Genomic DNA, 16829 nt, shown 5'->3' on the forward strand with positions numbered 1-16829 from the left:
TCTTGGGCAGTGATGGACACTGGGTTTTTTCCAGCCTGTGGTGATTATGCACAGAATGCTATGCACATTACAAGCTGAACATTGTCAATCCTTCCACTCCCGGGTACCCCTCTGTTCTAATATTTAAAAGTTGATTGGCAGAATCAGGGCAGCCAGTGAAAAGTCTTGACTTATTTATAAGCTAGGCAAGTTTCCTTCTTTTTCTTTTCAAAAATTTTGGGGTAGGAAGCAGGAGTGAAGGGAGGAATGTGGGGAGGGGGTTACTATTTGTTAGGAGTAAGGATCCCTGGCCCTAGGGAGTCGTGGCCTCAAAGCTTCTAGCACTCACTTCCTAGGGCTGCTAAGGGGGCTGTGGGAATGGTGATAGTGCCACTTGAGCAGGGAGAAGCCACCTGGAGGTGGCACAACCAGTCAGCTGCTGTTTGTGTCTCATGGGTGACCTAGCAGCTGTTCACGTCCTGTCACTGCAGCACGTGCGAGTGGCGTTGACAGCCAGGCCCTCCCACCTCTTTGTAGACATCTCTTGTGCGTGAGGGCTTGATGGAGACCTCTTTATCCTTCCTCCTTTCTGTAAGAATGACCTGGACAAGGCTTTTGTGCAAAACCTCAAACAAAACGGGTGGCGTTCTGCTGTCATGCGGCCCACAGCTAACTGCAAAGAGCCACAAAGCCCCAGCTTGTAGGGTTTCAAGCCAAGGAGGGGAATTATTTTCTTTTTTGTTTTTGAGATGGAGTCTCACTCTGTCGCCCAAGCTGGAATGCAATGATGTGATCTCGGCTCACTGCAACCTCTGCCACCTGGGTTCAAGTGATTCTCCTGCCTCAGCCTTCCACGTAGCTGAGATTACAGGCATATGCCACCACGCCCAGCTATTTTTTTTCATATTTTTAGTAGAGACGGGGTTTCGCCATGTTGGCCAGGCTTGTCTCAAACTCCTGACCTCGTGATTCACCCGCCTTGGTCTACCAAAGTGCTGGGTTTACAGGTGTGAGCCACCATGCCTGGCCAAGGGGAATTATTTTTTGATGGAACCTGCCCTGTAGAATTCCATGTTCCCTTCACGAGGTTCCAGAGGCCACTGGGGAAGAATTTTCCAACAGGGATGAGTTAGCGAGAGAAGGAGGGCCGGGCCTCCTGATTTAGCCACTCCTGGCTAAAAGCCTTAAAAAGAGCAAAGAAATGTAGGTGGACATTTCTACCACGTTTAAACATAGGAAGAGCTTGGTACTTTTTGCAGGGATTCCCTGGGCTTCAAGTTTGCGAGCCACTCTGCACTTGATCAGGAAACATGTTTGTGCTTGTGTGCCTATGTCCTCCTGAGGCGAACTGCATTCCTCTGAAAGCAGGTTCAACGATTGATGGTGAGCTTTTATTAGGGTAACAGTTTAGAAATTCGAAGCCCCCAAATGTTCTGCATAAATGATGCATTTATCATGATGGCTACTGAAATTACTGAGCCGAAGAGGAGAGCTAGAAGGAGACGCATCACTGGAAGTCCTCCCTCTGCCCGGTTTTACAGTGAGCTCACGAGCAGTTGTACACAAGGGCAAGGAAGGCTGGTTCCTTTAGGTTCTGCAAAAGTGGTCTCAGAATTTGGGGAACAACCATTAAAAATTTATTTTAAACTTAGGCTTTTTCAAAGTCTCCCAGCCAGCCTACCCTGAAAGCCTGAGTGATTGTGGAAGGAGCCAGTGTTCGCTCAGCAGAGGAACAGAGCTTTCCTACCGCAGGCTCTCAGTGGCTGAAGATCCAGGGAGCAGGGGTGCCAGTGAGGAGCGCTGGGCTCAGATGCAGGAGAACTGGGTTTGAACCCTAGCACTACCGCCTCTTCACTGAGGAACCTTGGGAATTACTCAGCCCCCTGGAACCTAATTTCCAAGGTGGAGATGACACCTATAGCATAAAGCTTTGTGGGGGTTACAGGAAATGATGGATGTGACACTCCCTCTCAGCAGAGTGTGTGCTTTGAGATATGCATTTAATCTGAACCCTCTTCTGCAAAGAGCTCCCAGTAGAGCTCAGAGGACAGTCATGTAACCAACAACTACAATGCATTATACAAGCACCTGCAATCTCCCAGCCATTAACTCTAGACCTCTAAAACAGAGGTGTGGAAGCTCATGGAAAATGAGGAGGTCAGCCCTGGCAAATTGAGGTCTTTGTTCCCCCAGCTGACCACCTGGGCCTTTGACACACTTATCTGCTGTGTGCCCTCACTTTCAGAATTCCTCCTCCTTTGACTTCATATTGTCCCCAGCTATTCAACATCTCCTCATTTATGTATGCTTCCCAGGTGCTCTCAAATGACCTCTTTTTCAAAATTTCCTCTCTATTTCTACTTTCCAAAACCAAAATATCTGGGCAGCTAATTTTAGCTAAGAGATGAAAGCAGTTCACACTAACGTACAAACGACTAATAGGATTGATCCTACTCCCTCTGTGCTCATCCATAACTTACACCTGTTAATTGAGGACTGGCCAGTATCCCACAAACTTCATGCCCACCCATAGGTGGTTTTGAAAGGCTGAACCTTTAACAGCCCTCTCTCCCATTCTCCCCTCCCTGTCCCCTGCAGAGCCAGGCCCAGGAATTTGGTCCTCCTCTTCTGAAAGGCTGTGATCCTTGATCAGGGTATTTCTAACAACAATAGCATCAACCAAAAGCCCCAAATAAGGTTTGGTTAAGTTAACTTTTTTTTTGAGACAGAGTTTTACTCTTGCTGCCCAGGCTGGAGTGCAACAGCATGACCTCAGCTCACTGCAACCTCTGCCTCCCAGGCTTAAGCGATTCTCCTGCCTCAGCCTCCCAGAGCAGCTGGGATTACAGGCATGCGCCTCCACACCCAGCTAATTTTGTATTTTTAGCAGAAACAGGGTGTCTCCATGTTGGTCAGGCTGGTCTCGAACTCCTGACCTTAGGTGATTTATCCACCTCAGCCTCCCAAAGTGCTGGGATTACAGGCGTGAGCCACCACGCCCAGCCTGAGTTAACATTTTAATTGCATTTTAAGGCTAGTCCTGATTAACATTCCACTCTGTGGCGTGGGTGCAGGGTGTGTCCTCACAGGACCTGCCCCCACATCTATTCTAACTCAGTGTTCAGCCAGATACAGGTCTCCCTCCTGGAAACCTCCCTTGAGCTTGCCCCACATTTTTAACCCCTCACACATGCTGTGTTTCCAAACAAAAACAATTCTCCTGTCTGCTCCCCTCCAGCCTCATCCATTCTGGTCTTCCCCGCCTGGCTAGGGCCGGCACGGGCACTCTCACAGCACCTTCTGTGTGTCTGCTGCCATAGCTCTTTACCCTTCTGTGTCATCCTTTCTTAGGCCTGCCCCAAACTCTAAAGAGCAAGGACAGCACTTTTTGCACTGTTTCCTTGGAGCCTGGCACTCAGTAGGTGACCAATAATAAATAGTGATGGAACATTGAGATTGTAGCACTGGTCTGCAGCCCATCCTGGGACCTGGCCCATGTTGCTGGGGACTGGGTGGCGGCACAAAGGGAGAAAACATATTTACACAAGGCCAGGACCCAAGAGCTTGGAGTGGCCTGCCTTGAACATGAGAGAAGTCAAAGAGGTGTGTGATTGAGGGAGGGGGGACAGTCTGATCATGCTTCCTTTTGGCAGGCAATGTCCTTCGATCCTTTCACCCATGGATAAGCTTGGGGAGAAAGGACGTCTCACTGACAGCAGAGATGAGCTGTCAGACAGAGTGGCCTGCGTCTTGGAGATTTTCTCAGGAGTATAGTCCACAAGACCACAGGCAGGAAGACCACAGCTGCTCCGTGCTTTCTCCTGCCTGATCCAGGGTTCTCTTCACGGTGCTCTGCCCTCCATGTATAAGTTAATTAAGATACTGGCCAGCCCATTGTCTGAAGATAACACTTTCTTTAAATTTTTTTTTATTATTGTGGGAAAGTAGACATAACATAAAATGAACCATTTTAAGTGCACAGTTCAGTGTCAGCCATTCACATTGTTGTGCAACTATTGCCACCATCCATCTCCAGAACTTTCTCATCCTCCCATCCTGAAACTACATCCCCGTGAAACTAGCCCCTGATAACTCCCATTCTACTTTCTGTCTCTATGAATTTAACTACTCCAGAACCACATATAAGTGGAATCATACCGTATTTGTCCTTTAGTGATGGCGTATTTCACTAAGCTTGTTTTCAAGGTTCATCCATGGGTAGCTTGTGTCAGAATTTCCTCCCTTTTCAAGGCTGAATAGTACTCCGTCGTATGCATGTATCACATTTTATTTCTTTGTTTGTCCATCAGTGAACACTTGGGTTTCTTCCAGCCCTTGGCTACTCTGAATAGGGCTGCTATGAACATGGGTGTGCAAATATCTTTTTATGTCCCTGTTTTTGCTTTTGGGGAGTATACAGCCTCTTTTTTTTTTTTTTTTTTTTTTTTTTTGACAGAGTCTTGCTCTGTCCCCTAGGCTGGAGTGCAATGGTGTGATCTCAGCTCACTGCCACCTCTGCCTCCCAGGTTCAAGCGATTCTCCTGCCGCAGCCTCCTGAGTAGCTGGGACTACTGGCACCCACCACCATGCCCGGCTAATTTTTTGTATTTTTAGTAGAGACGGGGTTTCACCACCGAGCCTGGCCCTGACTATTTTTTTTTTTTTTTTTTTTTTTTGAGCTGGAGTCTTGCTCTGTCATCGGGCTGGAATGTAGCTGCGCAATATCGGCTCACTGCAACATCCGCCTTCTGGGTTCAAGTGATTCTTCCGCCTCAGCCTTTGGAGTAGCTGGGACCACAGGCGCGTGCCACCACACCCAGCTAATTTTTTTGTATTTTTAGTAGAGACAGGGTTCCACCATGGCCAGGATGGTCTCAATCTCTTGACCTCGTGATCCACCTGCTTCGGCCTCCCAAAGTGATGGGATTACAGGTACGAGCCACCGTGCCCAGCCCTGACTATTTTTTAAAGGATAACATAGTGTAAATCATTGCCTGCATACTTCATAATCAGCCTGGACTTGGGCTAACTGAGCAACTGTCCTTCTGCAGAGAGGTGGGGACATACAGGACAGTGATTTGTTCTCAAGGAAGTGGAATTTTACACAGCTGACCGCTTCTTGTTGTGGCTGACCTTTTGCAGATCACTTCTTTCGTGTTTTAAGTGTGTGTTTGTCCATATCTTACCAATTAGCAGTGATAAGCTCTCAAGACAGAGGCAAATAGTTATTTTTATTTTCTCTGATTAAAGGCAGAAAAACATTCCTCTGGTTCTTTTGAACATCCTTTGATAAACATACATATCCCTCCTCTCTTCCTTCAGGTAGATTGTCAGGGGTGACAGGACTGTTTTACCCCAGCCTTTAAAATCCCAGAATTTCTGTGTGTTACGATTTGCATTGTGTTCACACATTAGGTCATGCAGGGCAAACAAAATACACATGGCAACATCTCTCATATCCTGCAGTCCAGACATGCCCTTGAAAGTGTGTAGGAGGGAGAGGGTTTCCAAGGCCAAATACGTTTGAAAATGCATTACACAGAGCCCCCCTTTCAGGATTTGTGACGTACATTAACATATTAAAGGCTCCGAGAAGCCCTGCAAATGAAACACCAGCTTAACTTTCAGTGAATGCTACCGCTAATTAACCAGTTACTCCCTGTTTTAGATGAACACGTACTGATGCCCTTTTAGGCATGCCACTTTCAAAAAATGCTTCAACTGCTGGCTTAGAAGTGAGTGCGTCTTTCAAATGCAGCTACACAGAGAGGACAATCCAGTTGTGAGGGGCTTCCTTATTGGATCATTAATTTTGTAAATATATTTTTACCTTCTCTTTTGCTGCCTATTTGCCTTTGAGAGAGACAGGAGAGAGAACTGGGGAATGCTGAATGGATCCACTTGATTGCCCTGTGGCAAGCTTTGTCAAGGCTGCTCTGCTGCATCGGGTCGATGGAGAGTATTATTTTGGCAGGGCTGGGTTGGAGTTCAGATGCCCTGGCTTGTTATGCAAGACCAAGCCCATGAAGCCCCAGCCACTGATTGCAGTTAGTACTACAGCAGAAAGGCCTTCTCATGTTCATCCCTGGAGTTCCCCCAGCAAGCTCACATCTTCCAAGTCCTGTAACTCCAACTCCTCTAGTAACAGAAAGATGTCTCCTCAGAAGCTGGCCATCCCAGGCCTGTCACCAGTGTTCAAACACTGTAGCACTTGGAGCAGTCTGGAGGGTGAGGAGGGGCAGGAATGTCTGAGCAGGGACTCTGTGGTAAGGGCCTTGACTTGGGCAGCTTTGCAGCCTCCCTGGTGTGAGAGGGCCTCTGCTCCCTTTCTCCGTCCCCTTGCTGAGGTTTGAGTTGTGACATGTGTTCTCTACTCCTTTCCCTGTCCCATACGCATCCGGCCAGGCCCAGGTGAGTTCTCAGGGTAGTGATCCTGTCTTTGGCATAAGGACGCTTTGGGGTTCTATTTGAGGAAACTCTTGGAGAGCTGTCTCTCAGTCCGCTTGTCCCCAGGATGCCCGAGGCACTGAAGTGGAAGGTTGAGGTCCTTCCTGGTCCACCCCATCTCGGGTGCAGCCGACCTTCTTCCTCTCCTGACCAGAGGGTGGAGGCTGGTCGCCAGGAGCCAGACTGCACAGTCACATTTTGCTGTCATGCTGCCAGTTTGGCACGGTGTTTTTAGAAGATTAATAGTTAGTTCAAAGGAAGAAAATAAAAACACACTCTTGGGTATAATAATGTTGTCAGCTTTTGAGAGCCATCCTGTATTTTTATTCTTTTGGTCAAAAAAAATAGTCTATTGAAGGAATGATTGCAGGAAGTGTTGGACACAAAGCTGTGTTGCTATTCCCAGGATGCTGCCGAGGAGGTCAAAGTGAAGGGCACGGCGTCCTGAGCGGTGGTGGGAGGACCCTGGGCCTGCCTGACCCCCAGCACCTCCCAGCTGTGAACACAACTGCTCCCTGGAGGGTGGCTTCCATCCTCACCTGGCCCTCTTTCTATTCTGGTGCTGACTATGCAGACAGGATGTAAAACTAGTAAAATACCCCTTAATTTGGGTCAGTTAGGGGTGAGGCTAAAATGAATGGCTCAGACTCTAATCAAAACCCTTTCTGAAGTAGTTTTATTACTCTCAGATCCAGAATGTTACTTACCAACAGACATAAGCCCCCGAGGACCTGCTTAACTGACAGACAAAATTAATGAGTAATAATCACCTTGTGCCAGTTACTGCACCAGGCGCATTCCTGATGTTATTTTTGACTCTTGTAACAACCCTATAGTGAAGGTTTTGCGACTCCTTTGTCATAGATGTTAAAACTGAGCCCCTGCAAGGTGAAAAAGCTTGCCCTGATGATCGCGGGGCCAAACTAGAAATAAAACTGGGGTTTATCAGGCTCAAAATCCGAGCTCTTAGCCTGCATCCCAGCTGTGCTTGACAGCACATTTGCACGCTAGGCTCAGACCCCACTTTAGGCTCTGAATTCCATGCGGCCAGTCTCTCGCTTAGCAGGCAATGCCCTTCCTCAGAGATGAAGGTAAGCCAGAGCCCAGTCCAAGTGTAATGAAGACAAAGGCCAAATGGGTAACAACTTGAAGGAGTATGCTGTCCTGTAGTCGTCAGACCTGCTATAGCTGAGACCTACTATAGTAGAGTAACTTTGGGATGTGGATTGGGCCCAGGGCAGCCTCGGGCTTGTGCACCTTGTTTGTAGCGGGTGGGTGTTAGCTGTTTTCATGGAAAAGGTGATCATTTAGATCCACAGTTATACTGGCTTCCAGTTTGAGCTAGACAAAGAAAAAAAAAAAAAAAGACACCATATCCTTTTCAAGATGATTAGAACAGTGTTAAAACAGGAGAAGAAGTGGTACTCTGATTAATGTTACCCAAAAGGTGAGTATTGGGCAGGAAGCCTAAGAGTAGGTCTCAGTTAAAATGTTGAGTTAATTTTTTTTTCTGAATCCTTCCTGTCGTAAGAGTTTTGCAGTAGAATGAAGGTAGTACCACTACACTGACCGACAGCAGCTCTCCTGGCATGGCAGTAATTGACTTGTGAAATTTGTTGGGACAGTCATGCTTCCCTGTGTATCAGGTCACCCTGTCTGAAATGTCATTTTCCACGGCAGCCTGGTACGGAGCAACTGAGTCCAAGGACACCTGGGCTCTGCTCAAGTCTGGCTTGGCTACAAGCTTTTTATTCTGAACAAGTCTCTTCACCTCTTATTCAGTTTCCTCGACTTTAAAATAGGAAGTTGATCATAACTTTTATCTGCATTTTGGTACTAAAAATTCTATTTTAAAAAGATGCTGTGATATTAGTATTTTTAACAGCCACCATGTATCAAATACCTGCTATTCACAGACCCTTTACAAGTTACTGTTTGTTTAGTCACTGTAACCATGAAATAACAGCAAAGCCTGCGTGTTTTCAGTATGCTACTTTGCTTCCATATGCAAATGAAGTGTTTAACACTTGTCAAGACAAATGCTATAACCTATAGCAAGTTAATATAAACCAGAGAATTGTTTTTATTTGTATGAACTCGGGCCGTTTTTGAGTTTACTGGGGGAAAGAACCTGAGTTTCCATCAGATACAGATTTATAATTTATATAAGAGCCACTTGATCTTGGACTAGCTTCACCTCTCAGCCTCAGTTTCTTCATCTGTGAAATGGATACACTGGTAATAATGGCCATGTGATAACCCCGTTGTGCTGTCAGGGTGCTCAGTCAAAGCAGCTGGCAGAGTCCCTAGCACAGGATAAGACACTGCACTCATCTTAGCTTCCTTTCTTTGCCTAGAACAATGCTTAATTTAATGTCGTAGATTTGTTCTATTAAGAGAGAATTATTCATTGTTTTAAATAAATTTCTCATATACCCCATTTTATATTGGCTTGTATAATAAAACTAGAAATATCTTTCCCTGGAGGAAAATTACCAATAGAGAAAAGTTTGGCAGAAACATTTAAAAACTATATTGCCTATATAAATTTGGTATAATAATTATGTATTAATTATTTAAATTAAATTATACTTGAAAAAATAATCACAGAACAAGGATTAAGAAGATAAATAGCAGAGCACAGTGAACACAGGTGAACATAGGAGCATTCTGACTTCTGGGAGTGTCATTCCTACCTGACATTATCACTCTGCTCCTCCCTCCTTCTGAGCATTAGCTTAGGTGTAAACGAATAAGACATGGTCCCTTTCTTCAAGGAATTTGTAATCTAGTGCAGGAGTCAGCAAAGTTTTTCTACAAAGGACCATACAGTAAATATTTTTGACTTTACAGGCCATGTGGGCTCTGTTTCAATTGTTTAACTCTGCTGCTGTAGTGTAGAATCAGCTGCAAATGAATATATGAATGAAGGAGCACGGCTGTGTGCCAGTAAAACTTTATTTACAAACACAGACAGGACTGTGTTTGGCCTGTGGGCTATAGATTACCATCCCCTGAGCTAGTGGAAGAAAGACTTGTAAACAGGTAATTATGGTATATTGTAATAAACGGTCTGCATGTTTATCATGAGTACAGGATGTTTCAGAGGCACGGAAATGAGGCTCCTGATCTCACCTTGGGAGAGCATACCTCTCAGTGGAGTATATTAAACTTGGTAGAAATACAGACGCACTTTCATTTGTACATTTGTAATTTTGTACCCCTTTCCCTTTTCACTTGGTTGTGTCCTTACAGAAGTAATGTGTTCCTTGAAAGAAAAAAATGCATGCAGTTCAGAAAGTCGGCCATACTTTGACTGACAGGTAATACACAATGTTAAATAAATTTGGCTGTGGTTAGGCTTGTCCTTTAAAGCAGACATCAAGCCAGAAAAGTTGAAGTGGGAGAATGAGGGTGTTGTGGGTGTGGGGCTCAGAAGAGCAACGTGGGCCAAAGGCATGGAGGCCCTGGGGAGCTGGGGAGCACTTTAGCAAGGCTGGGTCATGGCAGGGGTTGGAGCAGAAGGTGGTGATGAGGGAGATAGGCAGGGGCAGCCAGTTTGCAAATGGAGAGAATAAAAGGTGACAGGTGACTCTGGGCAGTAAAGGGAAGGTAACAGGATCCTGTTACAACAAGGCCGTAGCCTGCGGCTGTGGGAAGCCACTGAGGCGTTTGTTTTCAGCAAGTGGAAGATGACTTTCCTTCACCCTCCAAGTTCCCTTCAGGATGGACCACCTGGGTCCTTAGTCTTCTCATTTCAAGGATCCCCTGACACTCCCAGCAGAAGCTCTCCACCCCTGGCTCTCTTCCAGAATTGATGGGGACATCTTAAATTTTAATGCTACAGTCCAGCTCTGTTCACACACTGTGTTATAGTAGAAAATATCCTCCAGTAACACTTGAAGCAACTTTTGAATTTCTCCAGTTAACAGACTTGAAGCTATTTCATATAAATGAGTGTGCTAGAAACCTGTGTGCTGACTTCTCACAGGGCATTCCCAGCTGCTCCCTTTTGATGCTCAGGGCTCTGTGGGGTTCCTTCCTCCCTCCCTCCCTGCATTTCTCCCCTCTCCTTCCTTCCTTCCTTTTTAACTTATAGGGCTTGCTCTTAATTTTCTTTCTTAGAGGTAGTTGATGAGGGCCATTAGTAAAATACACATTGCAGAATTAGGAAAGACTCTTCAAGGTTTGAGTAGCTAAAAGGGTGTTGCTTATTAATTATCTCCACTGCCTTGTGGGTATCTATTCAGCTTCCCCAAATGCCACCCAGGCACTGTACCGAAAGAATAAGAACATTCAGTAATGAAGACCTCTGCTCAGAATGATACACCTCCTTATTTCCGTCAAGAAAAAGTAAAAGAAACAAAGAAAAGTGACTCATTGTATTTTTTCCTCAGAGATAATCCTACACACCACTGAGGATGTGTTCAGGTGGTAATTTTTCTGCTTTTCAAGTTCTACATCTCTAGCCCTTCAAAAATGATCAAATTCAGTGAGACCCAAGAAAGCCCCAGTGTCAGTAAATTAAGCAGCTTTATTCTCTCACACTGGGAAGGCTGCACTGCGCAGAAGAGGAGCAGGCAGTAGAGCTGTCATTTGAAGAAAAAAAGACAAAAAATAGATTATTGCTTAAGGGTTCGATTATTGCTCACAACTAAAATTACTACATTACTCATTAAAATGGAACTACATGAAGTTTAGGAAATGTGAGCAGCTTCAACGCTGCAGCTCTGGGGTGGGTTTCCTTAGAGTGGCTCAGAATGCAGCCTGCTAGAGTTGGGGTGTTTCTTCCATCTAGAAGGGAAGCTTGCAATCGAGTTTTCCCTGGCTATTACCCTCAATGTGCCATGGTTATTATTTTAGCACTAAGGTAGAAAAAAGGAAAGGTGAGGAGTGATTTGAGCAACAATTAATATTCATAAACAACAGAGAAACAAAACGCAAAAGAGAAAAAATTCCCCCGGAGTACCCAAGGATGTTCATTATGTCATTCAAGGAAGCTTGCAAGGATGCCAACTCTAATTGGCAGTTGTGTTGGCTACTGTTGACAGCAAACCTCCTGAAATTGGAGGATGAGCTTAGAGGCACAAAACAGAGAGTAATTTGAGGTTTTCAAGTCATGCAGTATATCCTGAGTTTTGATGGAATCTTTTAGGGGAAAAAAAATCTGTCTACTGTCAGATTAAAAATGTGAAAACCATGGTTAGGTAGCACAGGCTGCCTAAATGTTAAGAAACTAATTGAAGCTAATATGCTTCATCAGCCTGGCTTGTGGAGGGTGTTTCTTTTGTCCATCTGTGACTCATCTTCCAGGTGGACTCTGTATGTGTGTGTTCTTGTCATTTCTATTGTCTGTAGTTAAGAAGTGCAGAGCACAGCACATCCATGGTATATAAAACACTGGTTCAGGAGAGGCTGCTGAAACTCTATTTTAGGGGGGAAAATGCTGACCCTACATTTCTGTAAATTCCTGCGACCCAGTCAGGAACTTTGCTCTACTTAAGCTTTTGAAGTTTTAAGCGGTGCTATCCTCTTTGTAGGGCTGAACAGAAATATTTTCTTTTATCTCAACTGATGCTGCTCAACTTTAGAACAGTGTGCACAGTGACTGGTAAAACCCTCGTGGTTTGCTGATAGCACAAGTTCAAATGGGGATCTCCACTACAAAAGATGAAACTTGGGGAAAAATTTTCATTCACTTCCCTAAAAAACACTTGTCGCTTTAGTCAGTGAGCATTAACGTGCATAACCCTCAGGCTGCGAAGACATGGTTTGTTCCAAGCCACTTTCAAAACAAGCTTCCTCTAGGCCTGATTTACAGGATTGTCTTAAAGTACGTATTTCTGAGAAGGTGAAAAGGTTTTTCCTTTGTTGGTTTGTTTTTTAATGATTTTGCCTTCGCCTCAACACCATCACTACCACTGTGGGAGTTTACATTATTTTTCCGTACATTTTTTTCTGTCACCTGAGGGTTTATAGATTCATCGTAGAAAGTTTGGAAAAGTCAAGAAAAGTATAAAGTTGGAAATAAAACTCAGTCTTATTTCTACTCTTTAGAGATAATCACTTTAAAATATTTTGGAGTACTTCTTTTAACTTTTTCTGCGTATACAAACGTCTCTTCTAGTCACTGCTTTTCTGTTGTGAGGCTTTGTCACACGATTATTCCATGGACGTTTTCCTCAAGCATTCATTTTCAAAAGTGAAATTTTTAATGGCTGTACGGTACCACTGACATTAGTCAGGTTTTCAACTTTTGCTCTTAGAAGTCACAAACAGTGAAAATCATTGCATAGGGATTTTCTCCGTGGGTGTCTCTGATACTTTACTTGAGATAAAGTTCCAGGAAAGTGAATTGCTGGGATAAAGAGCGGACGCCGTTTCAAGTCATGTGCTACGTGTTGTCATATTGTCTTCCAGAAAAACTACCTGGTTTATGATCTGTGTACAGTGGGTACCACTTTGTTTCTCCTGCATCTTTAGAATTTTTTTCTAAATTTTCTTTTGAAAAACAAAACATTGTCTTGATTTTCTTTTCTTTTCTTTTTTTTTTTTTTGAGACAGTGCCATTCTGTCACCCAGGTTGGAGTGCAGTGGTGCAATCTTGGCTCACTGCAGCTTCTGTCTTCCAAGTTCAAGCGATTCTCCTGCCTCAGTCCCCAGAGTAGCTGGGATTACAGGCACGCACCACCACACCCAGCTAATCTTTGCATTTTTAATACGGACAGGGTTTCACCATATTGGCCAGGCTGGTCTAGAACTCCTGACCGCAAGTGATCCTCCCAACTTGGCCTCCAAAAGTGCTGGGATTACAGTGTAGGCCACCACACTCGGCCGTCTTCGTTTTCATTAGTGAAATCAAACATTTCCCACTGTTTAACTATTTGTGTTTCATATTTGGTTAATCATCTGGGAACTTACTCAATTTCTGATTGCACTATTGGTGTATATTGATATGTAAATGAATATATATTACAAATTTAGGTCTTTACAATTTTGCTTATGGTATTTTTGATGCATCAATATTTTAAATAATAATTAAAATTAATAGTAAAGTAGTAATGGTTAAACAGTTACAAAATCTGCCAGTTGATTCCTTAGGTAGCTTTTCCCCCTTAGTTTTTCTCTTTAGAGATTTCATCTTCATTTCAGAATTAAAGAGGCAATCTATTTGTTTCTAATTTTTTATGTTCTTGTTTTACATTTTATCATTGAATTCATTACTGTTGAAAATAAGATTGTTTTCCTTATCTCCCGTTTATTTTTCATTTTCTTTAGAAATTTTGTGAGTTTCCTTGATGAATAGTTCTCCACTCTTGCAATCAAGCAATTCAATTATTCCTTTCAAAATTATATATACATATAAAACTATATATTTATATATCTATATATCTATATCTATAAAACTATAGTTTTCGTTTTTGTTTTTTTGTGAGATGGAGTCTCACTCTGTCGCCGACACTGGAGTGCAATGGCACGATCTCGGCTCACAGCAGACTTTGCGTCCCAGGTTCAAGCAGTCCTCTTACTCAGCATCCTGAGTAGCTGGGATTACAGGCGCCCACCACCATCTCTGGCTGATTTTTGTATTTTTAGTAGAGACAGGGTTTCACTGTCTTAGCCAGGCTTGTTTTGAACTCCTGACCTCATGATCCACCTGCCTTGGCCTCCCAAAGTTCTGGGATTACAGATGTGAGCCACCACACACCCAGCCTCAAAATAACATTAATGGTATTTTCTTTAGCTTATCCTTAAAGTATATAGGTACAAAATCAGTCTACCAGATTTTCTATAACTCTACTTTTTTTTTTCTTATTTTGCCAGAACACATAGCAACTAATGTGTGTAAAGCATAGACACACTGGAGTCCTTTGTCTCACCATTTGGTGATGGCTCAGAAGCGTCACATGGCATCATCATGAATGTCCCTGATCTTGGAAAAATGACAAAGAAGGCTAAGATTATGAAATGGGACCCTGACTTTAGTACTTTTATGATCTTGTTAAACCTGCTGATGAGGTGTTAACAAGCTTAATTAAAGGATTCTTTCCACTGTTCTCTCGGGAATGGATTTAAGGGCGGTTGGAGTTCAAGGAGACTCTTGTATTAGTTCAGGAGAGGGAGGACGGTGACTGGGCCTCATCTTGTCTGCTTACCCCCTGCAAATTCCATCCCAAGGAAATTTGACCAGAGAACAGTTTCAATTTGCAAATCACAGAAGCCACTCTAGTATTTCAGGAGATAGGGATTGAATACAGGGAATAGCGCTTACTGAGTTGCTAGATAAACTGTAAAGTGGGCCTCTAGGATTCCTGGCACAACTCTGCAGAGCCAGCCTGTCCAGGGAACTGTGCTTCTGTTAGGAGGCTGAAGAATTAGAAAGTCACTGTCCCAACCACTGGTTCCAGGATCACACCTCCTTAGCCACCTCCAGAACTGTTGGCTCCCAGACCACCCAACCCTCGCCAGATCTGACCAGCAAAACGGATGTCTCCCTTCTTCCCCTCTTAACTCTCTTCCTAACACAAGTCATCCAGAACTTAAAACGAGGTTGCACACAGAAAGTTGTTTTGGGATGTGCACCTGATTGGCAGGACCAAATCACATTTGAAACTGTAGGTGTACCAGAATCTGAAGGCATTGTTTTTGGCCTTTCAGCCCTTACTATAGGAGCACACCCCAGGAGGAGACTGGAATCACATGAGTCAGTGCCTACCCCATCCCTATAAATCGGGGTGTCTGTTGGGACAATGGAACATGAATGGTATGTTTGGGGTATGTTTGAAAGGTAGAACCTGCAGGAATTGGTGACTGACTTGCTGGGGAGAAGGGTGACAAGGGTAATGTCAGAGGCAAACCCCATTCCATTAAGTTCTGGTTTTGTACCTTTTAGAACATTACTCCTGTTAGATTTTTTTTAATCTGAAAAATAATAAATTGCTACCCAAATGTTCACTGAAATGACCAGTTGCCGTATCTTATCTAGAGCAATGTGAACAAATTTCAAGAGCCAGGTGACCTCAAAGTTTCTTCATACTTCTGAAATTCTTTAGGAGATTATACTGTGTCTGAACATACTTTCTTTTCGTGATATATCTTTGTCAATACCAGAAGTAGAAGTCAAACAAAGGCGTTGGCGGCGTGGGTTCCCCAGCCCCACCCCACCCTGCTAAATGGCAGCGCCTCCAGGATGTCAGGGGTGGTGTTCTAGGCGGATCCCCACGCACGAATAACCCTTATCATGGTAAACTTGCTGGGCCTGGGAATCCAGTTGGTTTACTTGTTGCTTCAGATACACTGTCTGTTCTTCTGCCTAGCTGAGGAGGGTTTAAGGCAGCAGGTGGCTGCCTTGCCCTGGGTTTCCCGCCCCCCACCCCTACATCCCAGGTGGAAGCCCGCAGGTTAGGAACTGCGGAGCCATCAATACTTCTAACCAGGCTTCCTCTCCCTACTGGCCGTGTGATTGGCTCAGTCTCCCTCCACTGTCTTCATTTTCCACTGTGGCACTGTTAATTAATAGGGCTGACCACTGAGCATCTTATTGGCTAGCACCTTAATGGGGTCCTGGCTGCGCCGGGCCAGATCTACCCATTGCTCAGGTGACTAAACTCACAACAGTATTGGCAATTTCCTCCAGTACCCTGAATGCTTTATTAAAATATCTTCTGCCTCCTGGCCATCTCATAGAAGCATAATGTACTCATTTGCATCCTTTAACCTCAAGTAAACTCATCAATGGGAAGTCTTGGTGGAGACATGAAAGCATTTCAGATGACTCCCTGCCATTGAGACAGCAGCTGGTGCCGTTCTCCCCTGCAGCAAACTGGGGTCAAGATTCGTTCCTCTCCTGCCAAGATTGTGTCTGGCTGAGGCTGCTGCAGGCATGGTGCAACTGGGAGATGAGTGGTTCCAGGTGTTGTAAGCACCGCCTCTCCCAGAATGTATAAACCAAGCTGGGAAAACAGAATGTGTACACTGTGGGTTATGAAGCTGTAACTCACATTTTAAGGCAAAACCTGCATTCCTGAAGTTAGAAATAGGTTGCATGGTGGAAGGTTTTTATTATCAAAAATACATTTTTTCCTAGAAACAGCACATTTGTGAATGTTGGTTTTCCAGGCTTGCCTCCAAAAACCCACTTAACTCATCACCTAGCTGTACAACCCGGCGTTTGCAGGACAGAGCAGCAGCCAGGAGTCTTGTGCATGGTTCCCACAGCGTTTTAGCTTCTCCCTGCTCTTGGGAGTTGTTTGAACCCCAGCCCAGGAGAGTGAAGCTCATTCACTGCCTTCAAAATGGCAGGGCAGCATTGGCCAGTAGTTCTCAGAATCACCGGGCAGGCTTGCTGAGCCACACTGCTGTGCTTACCTGCAGGAGCTTTCATTCAGTGGGCCCGGGATGGG

At 44.5% G+C, this 16829-nt stretch overlaps 1 protein-coding gene across 9 annotated transcripts in view; it reads left to right on the forward strand.

Moving 5' to 3' along the window:
* Positions 1 to 16829, forward strand: part of SLC22A23 (solute carrier family 22 member 23) — a 188189-nt gene that overhangs the window by 22179 nt on the left and 149181 nt on the right. The gene's annotated exons all lie outside the window — the stretch shown is intronic.

The sequence above is a fragment of the Callithrix jacchus genome, chromosome 4 (genome assembly GCF_049354715.1).
Source record: "Callithrix jacchus isolate 240 chromosome 4, calJac240_pri, whole genome shotgun sequence".
NCBI classification, from domain to species: Eukaryota; Metazoa; Chordata; class Mammalia; order Primates; family Cebidae; genus Callithrix; species Callithrix jacchus.